We start from the raw sequence: 15,075 nt of genomic DNA, 5'->3' as shown, positions 1-15,075 counted from the left end.
GGCCTTCAGCTTATCAAAAACACTCTGGCACCTGGCAGACCATTGAAACGGGGTATTCTTCTTGAGAAGATTAGTCAAGGGAAAAGCTATGAGAGCATACTTTGGTATAAAAATTCTATACCAGCCAGTCAATCCCAAGAATCCCCTGACTTCTTTCACTGTTTTTGGTTCAGGCCAATCTATGACTGCTTGGACTTTTACAGAATCTGGAGAAATTCCATCTTTGGATACCAGAAAGCCCAAGTATTCAACATGGTCGGTGGAGAAAGTGCATTGAAGCAAAACTGCGAAGGAGACATGCCATGGTACACACGATTCATCAAAAAGAGGTGCTATAATTCTACTTCTAGAGATAAAGCGGCTAAGAAGCCTAAACAGTCGGCATGAAATTCTGAAGTTCCTCGGTGAATGATTAAAGAGTTGTAAATGCTTGACTCTCTGACACATTAAGCATTGCCGCACATGATCAAGTACATCCTTTTGAGTCGTGGCCAGAAGAAGCTTTTCTTTAGAGACATATAGGTTTCTATAAACCCTGGATGTCCAGCTATCATGCTATCATGGCTTCTCTCAGAAACCTTCCCTTTATTCCCTCATCATTGGGAATACATAGCCGATTATTATAATACATGCATCCTTCATCCAATTTGTACCCAAGAACTTGACTCATTTCTTCCTAAGGAGTCTTTCTTTCCTGCATCAGAAGGGTAGCAATAGGGGCAAAGAATTTGTCCTGCATGATTCTCTCCCTTGCTTCACTGATAATGGATTTGACACCACTGTAATTGCAAGCAAGGAGGCTTTTCTGCTGAGCGCATCTGCTACCATGTTTTCTTTCCCTGGCCGATACTTGATTTTAAAATCGAATTCCTGCAAGGCCTGCATCCATCTCCTTTGACACATGTTGAGATCCCTTTGGGTGAAGATCCACTTCAAACTTTGATGATCTATCATCAAGGTGAACCTCTGTCCCAAAAGATAATGTCTCCATAACTTCATAGCATAAACTACTGAGACCAAGTCATGGACGGCATAATTTCTCTCATGTGTTCTGAGCTTTCTGGATTCACAGGCCACTGCATGACCTTCCTGCATAAGAACACCGCCTAGGGTAAACCCACTGGCATATCAAAATATTCCTCCATGGCTTCAACCCACTTCTCCACAGCCTCACCCAAGTTCTCCCCTTCACCTTTAAAGAGTCCTGGGTGGCTAAGTTCTATGAAGAGCCTTGCGAACGTCGGGGTCAAGCTCTTCCTCATCAGCTGGCTGTCAGCAGCCCACGATTCACTCACCTCATGATTCTGCCAAAAATGATACATTAATAAAAAAAATTTTTGATTTTGTCAACGGGATCCTAAGACTTAAGAGGTTCAGAAAATAATTGCTTAAACAAGGTAAACGATCTTATTGGAGATCTATGACATATGTCCGAGTAACAGATCTTGCTTCTTCAATTCGTCAAATAATAAACAATCGCTTATATAACAGGGAATTTTCCACAAAATATTTTTTTATTAATATAAAGGTTGCAATATGTACGTAGAGCATCTCGGCTCCATAAAGTCAAACCTCCTCGGGAAATGCATGATGGCGATACTGGGCTACAGACATGCCCTGATACAAATGTTCCATCACTACCAAAGGAGCTACTATCTTACTACTTGGGATAAAACATCTACGAAGTCTATAGATATGGCAGGAAAGTTTGAAATCTTGAGGCGTGGGGTGATATAGAATAACACCATGAATCACTTTTCTTCAATAGGACCATGGCCAACGAGATATTCTCCCTCAGCACCATGCGCTAATTGCAGGAGGCATGGACATATTATACCCTGCGTGCCACTTGTGCTGTCATCTCTCCACTCGATCTGGGAAATATAAAGCCTCAAAATGGCTTACGAGTCTAGCTCGGCTCGTTCACGTCATAGCGGAAGAGACAATATGCTCAAAGGCAAAGGCAGTCATATCCTGTGGTGACTGGGTGAGATCAAGAATACCAGATAAGTGTGGAACTTCCATCTATAAAACCAAAGTCTTTGATTAAAAATATTCATTAATGAAGCTTAAGGAATGAAAATACAATACGTAAATGCTCTTTCTGAGTTTTTATTATAAATTTCTGATAAGAATTCTTTTTTCCTTATTAGCTTTTCAACAACAAGGCTCTGATACCAACTGTTAACCTATGACGGACATTGAGACGTACTATGTTTTACGTCATTAATTTAAATATTTTGAGTCATGGGTCGGGCTTGTCGGCACCATATGTTAAGGATAAAGGGATTGGGTGATCGCCGATGAGAGGCGCACCTTGAATATCAGCAAAGTAAGGGTTAGGATCGGCCGGCCATGTATGGGCACCCATGTGTGAACGGCCAAGTCACCTATAAGAGTCAAATGTAACCCTAAAACCCTCATTCTCATGTGTTGTGAATACAAGAGTGCTCTTGCCTTATCTTCTTGGTTTCCTTCTCCTGCGTGTGTGTGTGTGAGAGAGAGAGAGAGAGAGTGAGTGAGAGAGCGATCGAGCACTGTGTAGCGGCACGGGGTGGCAGCGAGGCGGTAGAGCGGCGACGGTGACTCCTCCTTCACTGCTGCGACGTGGAAATCCTTCACGGCGATGGTTAGAGCGATGAGTGACACACCTTTGCAATCTGTTTGAGCTTGCTTTCCTAGTTGTATGCTTGTAGCCATTCGTGGCTCGCATACAGTGTTCGACAAGTCCCTAGCTACGACCTGTACGACAAAGCGCACATTTTTGGCGCCGCTACCGGGGAGATGCCCTACACCAAGCTCCAGTTTGCAGCTCGGGCTACTACGTGAAGTGAAATCTACACTGTAGGAAAGGCGACTGTGTGTTTGTTGTTGAGGTGTGTCCGTGTTTTGCAATCTGTTTCTGTAATTTGTCCTCTGCAATTTTGTTTCTTTTGTTATTTTTTTGCTCCGCGTGCGTGCTGTTCTCTGGTTTTCTACGTGTGAGGGGAGATTTCTGAATTCCCAGACCTGTGCTGTGTGCGAACTGCACCGCGGCCAAGGTTGAACCCTAGAAAACTTATCTCAGAAAAAAAAATTGATTTTAAAAAAAAAATAAAAAATTAAATTTTATTTTTAAAGAAAAAACCAAACGTGTGGAGAGGAAAGATTTTTTATTTGGAGAAAAAAAAATTTGAAAAGAAAAACCCCCAATTGACCCCGACCTCGGCCTCGGTCTCGATCTTTTGATATATATATATAGGAGAGTGATCCTCCATAGCTTTCTTTCAAGTGAGAGCTTATGGGAAGTTGAGCCCTATATGTAGCCCACTCCCCAAGGAGTGAAGTGAGCATGTGGGATAAAGCCTTCACCCTTTCCTCCACAAGCAAATAGGCCTTCACCCTTTCCCCCACAAGGAAATAGACTGTTTTGAGGACCACAGGAGCTCTGGATAGGCGAACACAGTGCTGTAAAGCACGCTAGGACCCTTTAAACGATACGCTCATTTCGAGCTATCACACGCCCTAGTTCAGGTTCAACCATAAGTAAGGGGATTAAAAACGGGTTAAAAACAATATAAAAACAAGTAAAAACGGGGCGCAAAACACCTAAGAAACCACTTGTGTGGGCTTCAAGGGTAGTTACCAACACACGTAGGGTACCCACGTCACATGAATCTACGTTCTGGTTAAGTGCTAGAGCCTGAGCCACTAGAAAGCGTTTTAGTTTATGCAGGCTCACACCATCCCTCCAGGCCCTATGATGAGTATTCAAGACAAGTAAGGCCATCAACTCTTCAGAAACTGGTAAAGAAGTATGAAGGGTCGGGAGATCCATACGACCATGTAGCAACATTTAGGCAAGCAGTTCGAGCTGAGCAAGTGGCTGACAAGCATACTCAAATTGAAGGATTTGGGCTCACTCTTGAGGGAAAGGCCCTTGCTTGGTTTCAAGCACTAGAGGCTTCAGACAAATCTTCTTTACGAGTTTTGGAAGAGAGATTCATTGCTGCTTTTTCCTTGATGGGGATTCAACATGACACAGTAGCAAACATCTACTCTTTCAAGCAAGGCGAGACTGAGAGTGTTAGAGACTATGTAAATAGAATGAAGCAGTACATTAATCGTTGCCCAGAAGATGAGAAGCCCGCCCAGAGTCGATTAATTTCTCTCTTCTTAAAAGGACTCAAAAATTCAACACTACATACACATCTCTATGCAAAGAAGCATACAAATTTCAATGAGTGTTGCCATGATGCTATGGATTTCACAGATAACTTCAAATTCCAAGATGGTTCTAGCCCTGAGGTGAAACCTAGAGAACACTGGGGTGATGACCAAAGTTCAGGGTCTAGCGCGCTAGTAAATCCAGACCAGATAGCTAACCTAGTACTAAGGAGATTGGGATAGACCTATCGCCCACCCATGCAGCCACAACAACAGCAGCAACGAATGAGGAGTGTACTACCTACAGGTCCTCATCTTTGTGAAGCATGTGGCGGTAACCATAAAACTGAAGAATGTAATACCTTTTCTCCTCTAGTCACAAACCAACCCACAAAGAAGTGGTGCCAGGCCTGTGCTTGGAACTTTACCCACACCACACAGGAATGTACTCGCATTGCAAGAATGAGACAGGAACGTGAGTAGCCAAGGGGGGTGGAGTGGCTCCACAAATGTATCAGCAGTATACTAATTTTGAACGTAAGCCACCGATGGCACAAGAGCAAGCACGACCTGTTCTTGGAGCTCAACCTCCTGCTCCTGGGACTGCTCCTGTGAGGGTTGTTGACTATGACAATTCAAATATGTGTAGAGACTTGGTAAACCCAGGCTATGGGGAGGACGAATATGCATCATATTCATCCAAGGAAAATCTCTTTGAAAGTCCCGCATATCAAAGCCAAGCACTGGACACCAGGGGAACAAAATTCTTTGATGTTGCTAGGCGGCTACCAACCTAGGACTCCAGGCCCCTCAGGTCAATGGTAGCAAAGGAAAGTAGAAGCCAAACTAATGGGCCCCTGTTATGAGTGCGGAGAACCCCATTGGGCTCGTGATTGTCCACATCGCTCAAGGCAAGCATCTCGATCCAATACAACAGTACCACAGTTTCCACCAATTGAAAGATATTGTCTAGGGTGGTGTAGAACACTTCCCAAAGGATTGTCTGCTGAAACCACATGAGGAAGGCACCTCTCAACCAAAGGTCTCACTCAACCTTGTAGGGGCAGTTCCATCACCACCTTCATCTGAGAATGAGGATGTCGTGCCACTTAGAGTCATGACCAGATCACAGACACGAAATGCCGAAATGCAAACTGATGAGACACCTCGAACTAGAGATGCAAAGGCAAATCTAGTGGACAAGACCCTACAGTCCAATAGAAAAAAGACCACTAGGAGGAAAAAGAACCGCAACAAGCGAACTAAAAGTGCATCCACTAGTTCTCAAGAAGCCTCTAAACAAAACATGAAGGATCAAACTTTTACATCCCAAGAAGTGCATGAGGAGCATCAACCTCAACCTGGGCCTAGTGCTAAACAAGATGAGGCTAGTACGACTGAGGATAGTTCTGGGGGTTCTGTTTTTGTGGATAAGGTGAATGAGACTCTAGATGCCATCATTGATGCTCATAAAAGTCGCATTGCAGCTTTATCTGAGCTACCCAAGAAGCTTCAAGAATACCCAAATCCTCGTGAGGAGAAGATCAATCTAGCTGTACATCAGCAACTCATTAGGGAAGCTCAGTCAATACTTGAGGGACCACCACCACCTATTCCTCGGGGCCCAACCTCTCTTAAGCCAACATTAGAAACCATACCAGAAGCGTCATCAAGTCGGGAAATGAAAAGTGAGCTCATTTCACAAGCTCATAGCGAGAGGTCTGCACCAATTGACACCCCATTGAAAGAAGATATTCTGCCACCATCTAGCCTTGTCTTCCCATGCAATGATGAAGTTATTGATGCTAACGAGGACATGGCAAATGAGATGTGGGCAGTAGTTCATGAGAAAGTTAATGAGAACATGTCCTCTATTAGTTCACCTCCATTCTCTGAGGTGGATTTTACCAGGGGCACAGAAAACAATTCTAGACGCCCAAGCATCCAGGAGGAAGTTCAAACAATTGTTTCTCTTAGAAGTAAGCATACAATGAAAACCTTACCATCATATTTGGGAGAATATGAGAACTGTTTTCAAACCTTGAGAATACCCTCCATGCATAAAAGGTTGACAAAGGAGATGGATATGGGTATCGTGCAAGCTATTTTGTCAGCACCAGTGGCTTGTACCTTACCTTTGCTCGACCTGAGTTGTGGAATGATATTGCCACATGTTTGTCAGAATAGGTATTGCTACAAAAGGGTCACCATGAGTGTACTATACACCCTGCGACAAAGCATGTTATGCTAGTTCCTATCAACAAAGTAGGAAAATTTTGTGAGGACGATCAGGGAAATGCTACCCTCCCATTAGAAGTGCGAAAAGTAGCTTCAACTGCAATACTTGATAGTGGTGCAGGAGTGGGCATTGTGACAAGGTCCATTTGGGAAAAGTGGGGCAAACCAGCTATTCGGAGTACCAGGATGCGCTTGCAGCTAGCAGATGGAAGCTTAGAACATCTCTTGGATGGATTCTCCGGTTACAATCAAGTGTCAATTGATCCAAAGGATCAACACAAGACAGCCTTTGCTACTGAAGATGGCATCTTTGCCTATCGTGTTATGCCATTTGGTCTAACAAATGCACCAGCAACCTTTCAGCGGTTAATGAGTCATGTATTCAAGGAGTACCTTAGGCAATTTCTTGAGATCTTCATGGATGATTTATGTGTTCACTCACAAGAGCGTGATGATCATATAGAACACCTCCGACTTGTGTTTCAAAAGTGTCAACTTTATCGTATATGCTTGAATCCTGACAAGTGCAAATTCATGGTAAGACAAGGGAAAATCTTGGGCCATATTGTTCCTCACAATGGGATTTCAACAGATATGGATAAAATTGATGTCATTGTCTCATTACCTCGACCTATCAACCCTAAAGGGCTACAAACATTCATGGAACATTGTGGCTATTATCGTAGATTCACCTACATGTACGCCATCCTAGCCAGACCATTATATGCTCTTCTTGTAAAGTTTAATTGGACTGATGAGTGTGAGGAATCCTTTGAAAAGTTGAAGCAAGCATTAGTGATTGCACCCATCTTATGGGCACCAGATTGGAACCAAATCTTTCATGTCCATATTGATGCTTCAAACTTTGCAATTGGATGTATTTTGGCTCAATCGGGAGAACATAATAAGGATTTCCCAATCTCATATGCTAGTCGACAGTTGAACAATGCTGAGAAGAATTATACCACAACAGAAAGAGAAGGTTTGTCCATGATATATGCGGTGAAAAAGTTTCGCCATTACCTTTTGGCAAACAAATTCATATTTTTTGTGGACCATCAAGCATTGCTATATTTGGTCAATAAGCCTTGTGCAACTGGAAGGATTGTGAGGTGGTTTATCATCCTTCTTGAGTTTGATTTTGAAGTGGCAGTTTGAAAAGGAACAACTCATCTTAGAGCAGATCATTTGTCTCGAATCACCTCTGGCGAAGCTCCTGTGGGTGTGGACGATGATATGTTAGATTCAACACTTTTCCTTGTAGAGACAGCTTCTAGATGGTCTGAATCCATCTTAGAAATTTTGACAAGTGGGCAGATACAACTAGCGGGTCCTAATGTGGACCTATGGCGACCATTCAAGTTAATCTCAGGGAGATTATATCGTCAAGGTAATGATGGAGTGTTGCGGCTCATACCTAACCCTGACCAATATGAGGAAATCTTGGAATGGGCACATGCAGGTATCGATGGAATCCATGCATCAGCTACGACTTGTGTGCGACGTATATCTCAGGATGGGCAATGGTGGCCTACCATGCATGCAGATGCTGAAACATTTGTTCGTAACTGTGCTTCATGTCAAATTCAACGCCAATTCATAATGTCACATTATTCCAAATTTCAACTACACCAAGTTGGAGTAAGTATATTGTGGACTATCTTCAGCATGGTCATACGGATCAAAAAATTCCTAAACATCGAAAGCGTGCTATTAAAGTTGAAGCGGCAAACTATATGCTGATAGAGGGCCAACTCTACAAGAGGGGCAAGGATGGCAACTTACGCATGTGTGTATGTGAAGCTGAATATTTGAAAATCTTAACTCATGCACATGCAGGTGTTGGGGGTGGACACTTTTCGGGCAATACCACAACTAAGTTGATTAGGTGGTTTGGGCTTTGGTGGCCAACCTTACAAATGGATGCCGAAGAATATGTAAAACGTTGTGACGATTGTCAAAGGACCAAACCTCCCATTACTAAGGACAATATGCCATTGCGGCCTATGTTAAGCACACGTGCTTTTGCAAAATGGGGTATTGATTTTGTCGGTCCCATTAAATCTCCAGCTCGTCACACGCATGCAGAATATATTATAGTCGCAACTGACTATTTGACAAATGGGTAGAGGCAAAGGCTACAGTCAAAAATGATGCTAGAACCACAGCCAAGTTCCTGTATGAGTACGTGTTTACACGCTATGGCTTACCTATTGAGATCGTTAGTGATCAAGGTGTGCACTTTGTGAATGAGGTCATAGAGTTTTTGCTTCAAGAATTTATGGTAATTCACAAGCGTTCTGCACCCTATCACCCCCAGACCAATGGACAAGCTGAGAGTACTAACAAGATTCTCTACACAGCACTCACAAAGATTGTTGAGGGACATAGGACTGATTGGGAGCAAAAGTTGCACTCAGTTCTTTGGGCATATAGGACAGCCTATAAAACATCTGTGGGCACAACCCCATTTGAGCTTGCTTTTGGGCTAGATGCAATTCTTCCCATTGAATTTCTTGTACCTACTCTACGAGTTGCTAAACAATTGGATTGGACTGGTCATGAGCTTTCACAACGCATTGATGAATTGGAAAAGCTTGATGAGACCCGCTTATTGGCGGTAATGGGGATGTATGCAGAGAAGAGGAGACAGAAGCAATGGTATGATAGAAATGTAACAACTGGCCGATTCAAAAAAGGGGACCTTGTGCTCTTGTACACACTTAAGAATCATAAGAGAAAGCTCAAGAAACGTGGCCTAGGACCGTTTGTGATTAATGAGCTTACTCCAAGTGGTGCTGTGCATTTAGAGACACTAGAAGGTGAGCAAATGCCTAACTTCATTAATGGAAGTCGTCTCAAGAAATACAATGAACCATTAACTGAAGCCATGCTTCAACAAATGCATGCTGCACAAACACGGAAAGAAGCACATGACCTACTTAAACGTCAGGCTCAAGAAGAGGCTAAAGCTAGAGTTGCAAAAGCTAAGGAGCGTCGCAAAGCTTCTATGTTGGCCTTACAGTTGGCTACTGATGAACCATATGTCGATCCATTCAATATTCAAGTGTGCCTTCATCTTCATGAGACTACCTACTTTGTCTCTGCCTTAATTGACTCTGGTGCAGATTATAATGTTCTCTTGTTTGACACATGGAAAGCCTTGGGACAACCAACACTTGCGCACATTCTTGTTGACTTACGAAGCTTCTCAGGTGAAGATAACCCTATAGAGGGAAAATGTGTCATCATGATGTCCATTCAGGATCACCAGATGTCAGTGCCCTTTTATGTGGCAAGTAAGTCCAAGGCAGTAGTAGAGGCTATTCTCGATCGATCGTGGTTAAGTGCTACCAATTGCTCATTAGATTGGAAGAATAGACAATACAAGTTGCAAATTGATTCTGATTGCATCTTGGGATCTGCTACTCCACGAGCTTTATCATGTCAAAAGGGTGGTGTTTCTACCCTACACAACCCACTTTCAAAATCCGCTCTTGAAGCTCCAACACAAATGATGTGGATAATTGATGAGTACTCAAGTGAGGGCTATGGCTGGCATGTTCCAACTACTTTAGTCACTACTCAAAGAAGGCCAGGCAAGAAGGAATTATCAATTTGGCTACCCAAAGATGCGTACAAACTGGTACCATCTAGCCTAGTTGCTAAGCCTCTTAAAAAGCACATCTTTTCCAAGCCTAAACCTCGGATTGTTACTCGTTGGGTCCCAAAGCATGTTCTTATAGCACAAGGCTATTATGAGGGTGCAACAGCAATTTGGCTTCCTAAATGCCATGGTTTGCTAGGGGTAAAAGAGTATCAATAAGATTCCAAAAGCCACCCTCGGTTTTCCATATCAGTGGGTGCAAAAGAAATCAACACAACCTCTTCAAGATAGGATAGGTGGCTGTGATAGCACCTACAAATCTACTTGTGTTGATCTTCCTAAAACATGTATTGAAACACCAGTTGTCCCAATTTCTCCTTGTTACACAATTCCACCATCAACTTGTGTACCTAAGACAAGTCCAAATGAGTCTCATTTGAGCATAGATTCTAGCACTTCAATGCATAAATCTTCTTATCTTGCTCAAATTCCTCGACAATTGCTAAAATTCCCATCTCTTAAGAAGGACATACCCAAAACCAAAGATAAGGCATTAACACTACAATTGAAGCTCTTTGGTAGATCAGTGTTTGCATAATGTGGTTCCTTATGCCTTTAGAGAAGTGTGTTCTTTTTGAGATAATCGTGTTTTTGATTGGAATTGTAATGATGGATATGTGTGTTCTAAATTTCATTGTTCTACGTCTAGATAACTCCTGATGGATATTTGGCGAGATACATGTCCACCATGCATTGACCCTGATAGTACTCGACCCTGATAGTACTCGACCTGATCATCGCGGGGGTTATAGTGCTCCTCCGTTTCAAACTCATTCTAGGTACTTCTATGCTCCCTTAGGTGAAAATTGCTGTGGGCATCACTTTGTCACGTTATTCTATAAACAGCATCACCCATTTCCACATTGTCAAGAGTTTGCACGACTCGTATTAGGAGAAGCTTCACACATTTGTTGGATATGCCGCTCTTACTTTAGACAATATGGCACGGGCTTAATGAAACAAATTGTGGGAATTACACCCCAACGCCATAATCTTCTTAATGTGAGAATACTAGAGAGAGGACCAAATCAACGTAGATTACCTGAGGAGGTTCAATCACAACAATGGAGGGATACATGCTTAAATGACTTGCAACCACCGATCTTGCAAGCCCTCCTTCCCCAAGCCTCAACATGTCAATATTGGATCAATATGAGTACCTATATTGCGCAGTTCCAAAATTGAAATTGTCTGCTTAACCTTCCCATAGAACCAATGCTATATTTTAGCAAGGAAGCACTCCTTCCTCTACCACCTTCTCCAGAGGCCGGTTTTTGTGAAGGGTTGTCCCTGCATCCTGAGGAAATTGATACCATCTTTCCAGCAGACGTGGACACGGATCCACCACCAGAGCAAGGATAAGCTCAGTGACTCCACAATAAGATTAACAAGCCAGGGCACTTTTCTCCCATTGGGTTTTTTTCCTCGGCTATATTAGGTGATTGGCACCAATAGCAAATTTTATTCCTTTCTTTTCTTTTCTTGTTTGTTAATAAACATTTTGCAGAGATCTCAGCTAAACAAGATCATCAACCACGCCCCAATAGTCCACCTACCGTGCACACAAATTAGGAAGGGGGGAGACATGCAACACCTACAAAGAGCAAAGAGAAGCAATCTGCACAACATCAGCAATGCATCAATGCAAACGAACAACATCAACGAGCACTACAACAGGTGCATTCAAATCATAATCTTTTGTTCTTTATGTGCTTTTAACTTTTGAATACATTGTTTGCATGATCACACACAGTTGGCTGGTTTAAGTTTTAGATTAGTTGTTAAAATGTGATGAGTGATTTCTAGATCTTAGAGGACTTGGTAGAAGGTATTTCTATTTGAAGATAGTGTAGGATATATACCAATGGAGTATGCCAAGTTCTTATGCTCTCAAGGTATATTAGTTATCCCTAGCGGTAGCTATCTCTTAGGTATGAGCTAGGTGCTAGGATTAATAAAAAATTTACGAAAATATACCCCTAAAAATATATACAAGTGAATCGAGACATGACGTGTCTACAGCCATGTGGAATGCTTGGTAGGACCTGGGGTTGTCTTAGCACCTTGTGGCCGATGCCTTGGTTTCCATGGGGTGAACACCGACGTCTAAAAACTTCAGAAAAAGACCTTCAAGGAATCTATCGCCTTGATAGATGTTGGTAGGACTCTAGGGTACATTATGGACCCTCAAGACGGATGCCCTCATCTTCATGGGGTACTCCTTATGTCATAAAAGAAAGAAAAGGGTCTGTCGCCTTTGAGATACTTAGCGGCTTTTAGATTCTCTTGGCGAAGGTCTCTTGGCCATTGCTTGGGTCTCATTGGGATGGAACCTTAATCTTTATCATCCTCTACACACACATCAAAAAAGAAAGAAAAAAAGTCAAATCACCATTGCTCATATTTAGGAGTAGGTTTGCCACTTAGGAATAACTTAAATACTTGTAGGACATTGAGACTGCAGTCATAACCTATGGTGTGCAAGCACACTTGCCTTTGCATAGCACTATCTACCACTTAGTCTCACTTTGACTAGCCTTTACTCACCTATTTTAGCACTCTTTAAAACTCTAATCAGCCTTTCACTTGTATGCTCACGTGTGAAATTGTCATTGCTGGTTTTTTTATTTCCTTTTTTTTTTTCAATAAAAGGCTTTACTTGTATCCATTGTTTTGCAGTTCTTGCTTCTACCGCGCTCAAGGACGTGCGCGATATAGGAAGGAGGAGTGTTGTGTGACGAGTGAAGATCAATGCAAGGATGCAACAAAAAGACACTTAGGGCTCTTGTAAAGAGTTCCAAGTTGTAGATGAGTGTGGGAGTGGGCTTGACAATAATCCCACATGGAAACTTTTGGGAGTTTTACAGTTTTTATATAAAAAGTGGCTCATTTGAGAGCTTATGGACACATTGGGCAAACTCATGTTTGAGCTCTCTTGAGACTAGCTCTCCCTCTTTTCCCATAGAGGTGCAAGCTCTTCTCTCTCCCCATCTACATTGTTGTAAGTTCTATTTTTTGTTAATTCAATGTAATGACTTGATATTTGTCTCTCTTCTTCTCATGTCTATTCTCTAGTGTGCATGTTTCTTATTGATAGCTTCAAGGGTTGTGTGCATGCTAGGGAAATGAGTATTTGAGAATGAAGAATGCTTTGATCTTGTGTATGCAATAGCTAAGCTTTCTTCTTGTTTGGATGCATGGATGAGTGGAATGTGGAGTAGAGTGAGCAATAGCAAGATTGAGCTTGTGTGTATGTTAAGTCTATGTCAATAGTAGTAGTATTCCTAGCATTCTCTCCATCAAATGGATAAGCTTTTGTGCACCGGTACGGGTTGAATCCCTAGCTCCGAAAGGGATGCAAATCCCATTGGATTGAGCTAAGTGTGGATCATACTACTCTTGCTACAAGTGAGAGAGTTTTCCGTCTCTCCATCTTTGGGTAGCCAAATTGATAATTCCTTCTTGCCTGAACTTTGGGTAGCCAAATTGATAATTCCAACTTGCCTGGCCTTCTTTGAGTAGTGACTAAAGTAGTTGGAACATGCCAGCCATGGCCCTCACTTGAGTACTCATCAATTATCCACATCATTTGTGTTGGAGCTTCAAGAGCAGATTTTGAAAGTGGGTTGTGTAGGGTAGAAACACCACCCTTTTGACATGATAAAGCTCGTGGAGTAGCAGATCCCAAGATGCAATCAGAATCAATTTGCAACTTGTATTGTCTATTCTTCCAATCTAATGAGCAATTGGTAGCACTTAACCACGATCAACCGAGAATAGCCTCTACTACTGCCTTGGACTTTGCCACATAAAATGGCACTGACATCTGGTGATCCTGAATGGACATCATAATGACATTTTCCCTCTATAGGGTTATCTTCACCTAAGAAGCTTCGTAAGTCAACAGGAATGTGCGCAAGTGTTGGTTGTCCCAAGGCTTTCCATGTGTCAAACGAGAGAACATTATAATCTGCACCAGAGTCAATTAAGGCAGAGACAAAGTAGGTAGTCTCATGAAGATGAAGGCACACTTGAATATTGAATGGATCGACATATGGTTCATCAGTAGCCAACTGTAAGGCCAACATAGAAGCTTTGCGACGCTCCTTAGCTTTTGCAACTCTAGCTTTAGCCTCTTCTTGAGCCTGACGTTTAAGTAGGTCATGTGCTTCTTTCCGTGTTTGTGCAGTATGCATTTGTTGAAGCATGGCTTCAGTTAATGGTTCATTGTATTTCTTGAGACGACTTCCATTAATGAAGTTAGGCATTTGCTCACCTTCTAGTGTCTCTAAATGCACAGCACCACTTGGAGTAAGCTCATTAATCACAAATGGTCGTAGGCCACGTTTCTTGAGCTTTCTCTTATGCTTCTTAAGTGTGTACAAGAGCACAAGGTCTCCTTTTTTGAATCGGCCAGTTGTTACATTTCTATCATACCATTGCTTCTGTCTCCTCTTCTCGGCATCCCCATTACCGCCAATAAGCGGGTCTCATCAAGCTTTTCCAATTCATCAATGCGTTGTGAAAGCTCATGACCAGTCCAATCCAATTGTTTAGCAACTCGTAGAGTAGGTACAAGAAATTCAATGGGAAGAATTGCATCTAGCCCAAAAGCAAGCTCAAATGGGGTTGTGCCCACAGATGTTTTATAGGCTGTCCTATATGCCCAAAGAACTGAGTGCAACTTTTGCTCCCAATCAGTCCTATGTCCCTCAACAATCTTTGTGAGTGCTGTGCAGAGAATCTTGTTAGTACTCTCAGCTTGTCCATTGGTCTGGGGGTGATAGGGTGCAGAACGCTTGTGAATTACCATAAATTCTTGAAGCAAAAACTCTATGACCTCATTCACAAAGTGCACACCTTGATCACTAACGATCTCAATAGGTAAGCCATAGCGTGTAAACACGTACTCATACAGGAACTTGGCTGTGGTTCTAGCATCATTTTTGACTGTAGCCTTTGCCTCTACCCATTTGGTCAAATAGTCAGTTGTTGCGACTATAATATATTCTGCATGTGTGTGA

Source organism: Cibotium barometz, chromosome 17 (genome assembly GCF_041138505.1).
Source record: "Cibotium barometz isolate CiBa-2024 chromosome 17, ASM4113850v1, whole genome shotgun sequence".
NCBI classification, from domain to species: Eukaryota; Viridiplantae; Streptophyta; class Polypodiopsida; order Cyatheales; family Cibotiaceae; genus Cibotium; species Cibotium barometz.
Note: the sequence above shows the minus strand (reverse complement) of the source record.